We start from the raw sequence: 8,243 nt of genomic DNA on the forward strand, positions 1-8,243 counted from the left end.
AACAAAATCCTAGAAGAAAATTTCCCAAAATTAAAGAAAGACATGCCCATACAAATACAAGAAGCATATAGAACACCAAATAGACAGGACCAGAAAAGAAACTCTCCATGGCACATCATAGTAAAAACACTAAACGTTCAGAACAAAGAGACAACACTGAAAGCTGCAAAAGAGAAACAACAAATCACATGTAAAGGAAAACCCATCAGGATTACAGCTGATTTTTCAGTGCAAACTATGAAAGCCAGAAGAGCCTTGACCAAAGTATTCCCAGCTCTAAATGACCACAGATGCCAACCCAGATTACTTTACCCAGCCAAAATGGCTATCATAGTTGAAGGGGAAAGAAAAATCTTCCCTGACATAAATAGGCTGGAAGAATTCATGTCTAAAAAAACCTAGCCCTTCAGAGAGTTCCTGAAGTAGTACAAAGAGCTGAAGAACGGGGTGACTATACACAAGGGGTGACTGAAAGAAACTCATTGAAGGTATAACTGTGGAAATGCAGAGCTATATCAAGAATGTGAACAGAAATAAAAATGACAGGATTCAATATAGATCTTTTATTAATAACATTAAATATCAATGGACTGAACTCCCCAGTCAAAAGATGCAGACTAGTTGAATGGGTTAAGAAACAAAACCCGTTTTTGTTGTCTGCAAGAAACTCGCCTCAGTTTCAAGGACAGGCACTACCTTAAGGTGAGAGGATGAAAAAAATATACCAAGTGAATGGTACTAAGAAAAAAGCAGGCATTGCAATTCTAATATCTGATAAAAATAGACTTTAAACTAAAATTAATCAGAAGAGACAAAGAAGGCCACTTCATTCTGATGAAATGAACAATAAATCAAGAAGATATTAAAATCATGAACGTATATTCACCAAACTCTGGTGCACCCAACTTCATAAAAACAATACTACAGGACTTTAAGACCCAGATTAATCCCAACTCATTAATTGTAGGGGACTTCAATATCCCACTGTCTACATTAGATAGGTCAACAAGGCAGAGAGTTAACAGAGAGACATCTGAATTAAACATTACCATATATCAAATGGACTTAACAGACATCTAACGAGTATTCCACCCAAGCACCAAAGGACATACTTTCTACTCAGCACCCCGTGGAACCTTCTCCAAAATCGACCATATACAGGGGCACAAAACAAACCTCAACAAATACAAAACGATTGAAATAATTCCATGCATTCTATTAGAGAATAATGCGATAAAGCTTACAATCAACACCTGAAGAAACCCTAATCACAACATAATGAGTGGGTCAAAGGAGAAATTAAGAAAGAAATAAAAGAATTACTGGAATTCAACAAAAAGGACAATACAACACAATACAACCTCTGGGACACTCTAAAAGCAGTCCTAAGAGGCAAGTTTATAGCTCCAAGAGTCAAAAAGATGAAAAAAAAATTAGAAAGATCCAAAATGAATTACCTAACACTGCAACTCAGACACTGGAAAGGCAAGAACAAATGAAACCCAAACCAGCAGAAGAGAAGAAATAACAAAAATCAGAGCAGAAATCAATGAAATACAAAGAAAACAATACAAAAAAAAATCAATGAATTTAAGAGAGGGTTCTCTGAAAAGCTAAACAAGGTAGATACAACCTTAGCCCAGTTAACCAAAAGAAAGAAAGAGCAAATCCAAATCAACAAAATCAGAGCAAAAGGGCAAGCACCAGAACAGACACTCAAAACACCACACCATTATAAGGGAAGATTTTAAAACCTAGGTGACTAAATCTGAAAGTCTAAAAGAAATAGATGGATATCTAAAATCATGGGAACCACCAAAGTTAAACCAGGAAGAAATCAACAGTTTAAACAGACCCATAACATATCAGGAAATTGAAACAGTAATAGAAAGCCTTCCAACCAAAAAAGGCCAGGTCCAGATGGATTAACAGCAGAATTCTATCAGACATTTAAAGAAGACCTGCATCCAATACTGCTCAATTTATTCAAAAAAATAGAATTGGAGGGAAAACTTCCAAATTCCTTCTGTGAAGCCAGTATCACTCTCATACCAAAGCCTGGTAAAGATACAACCAAAAAAGAAAACTATAGACCCAAATCTTTAATGAACATAGATGCAAAATTTTTCAACTAAATACTTGCAAACTGCATACAGACACACATCAAAAAGATCATCCACCATGATCAAGTTGGCTTTATTCCAGAGATGCAGGGATGGTTCAATATACATAAGTCAATAAACATCATAAATCATATAAATGGGTTCAAAGACAAGAACCACATGGTCATCTCAATAGATACAGAGAAGGCCTTTGACAAAATTCAACATGCATTTATTTAAAGTCCTAGAGGGAATTGGACTGGAGGGAATATATCTCAACATAACTAAGGCCATATATAACAAGCCCACAGCCAACATCATTCTAAAGGAAAAAAACTGGAAGCATTCCCATTGAATTCAGGAACCAGACAAGGTTGTCCACTATCTTAACTCCTCTTTAACATAGTGCTTGAAACTCTTGCAAGAGCAATAAGACAAGAGAAAAAAAATAAGGGAGTAATAATTGGAAAAGAAGAGATCAAATTATCCATTTTTGCAGATGATATGATATTATATCTAAGGGATGCCAAAAATTCCACCAAAAAACTCCTAGAAATTATTAACACGTTCAGTAAAGTGGCAGGTTACAAAATTAATCTGCAAAAGTCTGTAGCCTTTCTATATACCAATAACAAGCAATCAGGAAAGAATACATAGAAACACTCCCCTTCACAATAGCTGCAAATAAATAAATAAAAAAAATATCTTGGAATAAACCTGAACAAAGACATTAAAGACCTGTATAACGAAAATTTTAAATCCCTAAAGAAAGAGATTGAAGAAGACATCAGAAGATGAAAGGACCTCCCATACTCATGGATTGGAAGAATTAATATTGTGAAAATGACCATCCTACCAAAAGCTATTTATAGATTCAATGCCGTGTCAATTAAAATCCCCATGACATTTTTCACAGAATTGGAAAAAAACCATCCTAAGATTCACATGGAACCACAAAAGACCTTGGATCGCCAAAGCAACCCTGAGCCCTAAGAGCAATGCTGGGGGGTTTACTATACCAGATATTAAACTGTATTACAGAGCTATAGTCATAAAAACAACATGTTACTGGCACAAAAATAGACCCATAGATCAATGAAACAAAATTGAAGACCTAAATATGAGTACATTCAATTTCAGTCACCTGGTATTTGACAAAGGAGCCAAGAACATTCACTGTAGGAAAGATAGCATGTTCAGCAAATGGTGCTGGCAAAACTGGATCTCCACTTGTAGAAGAATGAAACTTAACCCCTATCTTCCACCTTGCACAAAAGTTGACTCCAAATGGATCATAGACCTCAAAGTGAAACTCAAAACTCTGTTAGAAGAAAACATTGGCAATAACCTACAAGATACAGGTGTAGGAAAGGATTTTCTAAAGCAGACATCAATTGCTCAGAAAGTAAGGTCAAGAATGAACAAATGGGACCTCATTAAACTAAAAAGCTTCTGTGCATCAAAAGAAGCAGCCAAGGAAGTGAAGAGAAAACCTACAGAATGGGAGAAAATCTACACTAGTGACACATCTGACAGAGGTTTAACATCCAGAATATATAACAAATTCAAAAAACAAAGTATCAAGAAAGGAAGTAAACCAATTAAAAGATGGGCTAAGGAGCTAAACAGAGAATTCTCAGGGGAATAAGTGAAGATGGCTAAGAAGCATCTTAAAAGGTGTTCAACATCACTAGTCATTAGGGAAATGCAAATTAAAACCACTTTAAGATTTCATCTCACCCCAGTCAGACTGGCTAAGATCAAGAGAACAAATGATAACAAATGTTGGAGAGGATGTAGGGAAAGGGGGACACTCATCCACTGCTGGTGGGACTGCAAACTTGTTCAACCCCTATGAAAAGCAGTGTGGCAAACTCTTAAAAAACTACAAATGAACTTATCATTTGACTCAGTTATACCACTCCTTGGCATATACCTAAAGAACTCATCCCATTGCAGAGGCACTTGTATGTCCATGTTTGTTGCTGCCCTTTTCACAATAGCTAAGAGATGGAAGCAACTTAAGTGTCTCTCAGTTGATGAGTGGATAATGAAAATGTGGTTCATTTATACAATGGAATTTTACTCAGCAGTAAAGAAAGATGAAATCATGAAATTTTCAGGTAAATGATTGGAACTAGAAACTGTTATATGAAGTGAAGTAACACAGACTCAGAAAACAAAATGGCATATGTTCTCCCTCATATATGTATCCTAGCACCAAATCTTATAAGTGAATATATATCCAGACATAACTACAGGAACCAGGATAATGAAGAGGAACCAGGGAAGTAAAGGAAAAGAAAGAATCTGAAAGAGAAGAACAGTAGAAAACAGGTGGTAACAAGGGAGATATGGATAATAATGGAGTTATTTTAAGGGGAGGGGGGAGGGAAGGTTATACAAGGAATCTAGGCGATAAAGGGAAAGAAGGAGCTCAAGAGAGGTGGGACCATAGGAGAAGGGTATTATTAAGGGAGAAATGGAGAAAACGGGGGCACCTTAAATGGGGAAGCTATGGTGGAAGGGTTATACAATGCAAGAGATAAGAGCTAGTTTTAGAAAACCAGAGGGAACCATATTAGGCCAACAACCTACTGACAAATTATACATACAACCAGATCAAAGAATCTAATATATGCCTAGGCAAGGTTTATCTGAGAGCGTTTGGTCTTTGCCCAAGCTCTATCTACATGGCATATGGTAACTAAAAGTACCAGACTGGTGGAACTAACCTTCTTGGATGTTTAACAGCCATACTTCGAGGCCTATACTAATTTGGTCAGGGGGACATAAAGGACAGTTTTTGCTCCTTGCCCTCCTAGGTCAACTAAGCTCCAGGGGACTATGAGCATCTCTCAAAATGTCCTGTAACTGCAGTGAGCCACCTGTCCTCTTGAGCAAGAAGGCCATGGAGGCCCTACCCGATGGACTTGAACCAGTGTCCAGTGTACAAAGAGGAGGGTTAACACAGAGGAAACATTTCCTCCATGCTTCCAAGTGAAGCCAACCATGGTCGAGCAAGACCTTTGACTTATCTTCACATAGATGGAACTGGTACAAGGCCATGGAGGCCCTACCCAATGGACTTGAACCAGTGTCCAGTGTACAAAGAGGAGGGTTAACACAGAGGAAACATTTCCTCCATGCTTCCAAGTGAAGCCAACCATGGTCGAGCAAGACCTTTGACTTATCTTCACATAGATGGAACTGGTACAAGAAAGGAGCCAGGGGCTCCTCCCAAGCCCATGTGACCCCTGAAGAACAGATCCTCAAATGACCTTAAGAGTAAAAATAAATAGTTTTTCCTGGGCCAACTGTAGGGTTTTAAACACCCAAAAGGAAAGTATAACCAAAGATGAATGGGGTCCATATGTATAGCTAAAGGCTACATAACAAGAAACAATGTCAGATAGGAGATACCTTCCTTTGAGTTATTGTCCAAGGTGGCATAAGAGACTCCCAGACAGTAACCCAGGATAGAACTGGGAAAATGAACAGCAGACCCCAATCTTATGTAAAGGAACATTGACAACTGATTGCTGCTAGATGAAGAACAGCTGATCTTCCTAAAACAAGGCTCTCTAGATAGGCTGACTAGGTTCAGCAGACGGACAAGCACTGGAGAATGCCTGGGGGTGTTGATACCACAGTGGACAGTAACAGGGATGACAGAGTATATGGGCTCCAGTGTGTGGGAGGGGGAGGCTATGGGAGGGTGCCATTTGGGAAGTGGGTATATAGATGAATAAGATTGTGCAGGATGTTCTGTAGGATACACACACAGAAAAATTAAAAAAAAACATATTTCAGGAAGAAGCATAAAATTTTACTTCATGTTAAATAGTAGAGGTGATAATCATTACCAGTGATATCTACCTGATGACTTTATATCCATATTGAGGTACTAGGGATCCCAGTGTAACCGACTGTGACTAGTAATCATCAGATAGAGATTAAAGACACATGTGCAAACATCTAAGTGTTAATAGCATTTAAAATGTAGGAAACAGCATATTTTAAAATGAAATGGAGATCTTTAAAGGGTAAAAATTCATTCAATTTTATGTCTTACAGGGCTTATACTGAGTTCAATACTGTATAACTGTATTAATTCAACTGTGAACCTACAAATTTATAGCCACTTCTGAAAGAGATGTATTCTTTCTCTGGAGTGTGTTACTGAATATGTTAAAGCTGTAATGAAATGCTCTTCTAATCATGTGGCGATTAAATTTTTTTAAAAAATTAAAAAAAAATTTTCAAAGCATAAAAATTTGCTCCTTAATAATTAGTAGATGTGAAAAACATTACTGAAACACTCCATAAGCCAATTAGAAACGACAGGAGAAAGCCTCACCAATAGGATGAACGAAATGGAAAACAGAGTATGTCCACAAAACCAGCCCTTCAGAGAGTTCTGGGAGCAATACAAAGAGCTGAAGAAAGGAATGACTATACCCAAGGGGTTTCAGAAAGAATTCCAAGGAGGGTATAACAGTGTAAAAGTACAGTTATAGCAAGAATGTAAACAAAAAAATTACAGGATTCAATACTCGTCTTTCATTAATAACTTTAAACATTAACAACTGAACTCCCCAGTCAAAAGACACAGACTATATGAATGGATTAAGAAACAAAACCCATCTTTTTGTTGTCTGCAAGAAACTCATCTCACTTTCAAGGACAGACACTATCTCAAAGTGAAAGGATGGAACAAAATATACCAAGCAAATGGCACTAAGAAAAAAGCAGGCATAGCAATCCTAATATCTGACAAAATAGACTTTAAACTGAAACTAACCAGAAAAGACAAAGAGGGCTATTTCATTTTGATCAAAGGAACAATCAATCAAGAAGATATTACAATCATGAACATATATTCATCAAACTCTGGTGCACCCAACTTCATAAAAAAAATACTACAGGACTTTAAGACCCAAATTAACCCCAACTCATTAATAGTAGGGGACTTCAATACCCCACTATCTCCATTAGACAGGTCAACAGGCCAGAGACTTAACAGAGAGACATCTGAATTAAACAAAACCATATATCAAATGGACTTAACAGATATCTACCGAGTATTCGACCCAAACACCAAAGGACATACTTTCTACTCAGCACCCCATGGAACTTTCTCCAAAATCGACCATATACTGGGGCACAAAACAAAGCTCAGCAAATACAAAAAGATTGAAATGATTCCATGTGTTCTATCAGACCACAATGCAATAAAGCTTACAATCACCCAAAGATGCCAAAATCACCACACGAACACATGGAGATTAAACAACACACTCCTGAATGATGAAAGGGTCAAAAGAGAAATTAAGAAAGAAATAAAAGTATTCCTGGAATTAAATGAAAAGGACAATACAACACAACAAAACCTCTGGAGAACATCAAAGCACTCCTAAGAGGGAAATTTACAGCTATAAGCACCTACATTAAAAACACTTTGAATGTGATGGCACAGATCTTTAATCCCAGCACTTGAGAGGCAGAGGCAGGTAGAGCTCTATCCAGTAATTGGAGCAATTAAATGGAACAGTACTAGAAGCCTCCTCTCTGGAGACTAGCTCCTGTAGTGTCAGAGGATACTATGCAAGCTGCCAAGGGAGAAAACCAATCAATGGTCCTACCCAGCTGCAAAGCCTACCAACCACAATAATCACCAACCTAGCAAAATATCCCCACTGGTGAAATAGTGGTACTTTTATCTTGGGTGTAATCAACAGCCACCTAATAAACCTTAATACTCACTGAATAGGAGGAAATCCATGCATGATAATGAAAACAGCCAAGTACACATGGTTGGAGAAGTCATAGACCCTAGAGGAGAACCCACTTTTGTCACTTCACTAGAACAGTGTAATTTTTCATACAATCTAAATATGTGTCCTTATATTCATACACAAGAGTACCTCTCACCACTCATCAAAGAAACTACTTTTTCATCAAAGATTACTACAAAGTTCCACAACTGATCAAGGCAGAGAGTAAGTGACTATGAGATGCCCAGCTCTAAGTAATACATCTACAATGAAATGTCTATACCTAAGGCTCAAGAAACATTGTGGAAGAAAAGGAGGAAAGAATGTAAGAACCAGAGGGAAAAGACACCCACTATAAGCTAAT

Source organism: Nannospalax galili, unplaced genomic scaffold (assembly GCF_000622305.1).
Source record: "Nannospalax galili isolate Female #2095 unplaced genomic scaffold, S.galili_v1.0 scaffold856, whole genome shotgun sequence".
Classification (NCBI taxonomy): domain Eukaryota; kingdom Metazoa; phylum Chordata; class Mammalia; order Rodentia; family Spalacidae; genus Nannospalax; species Nannospalax galili.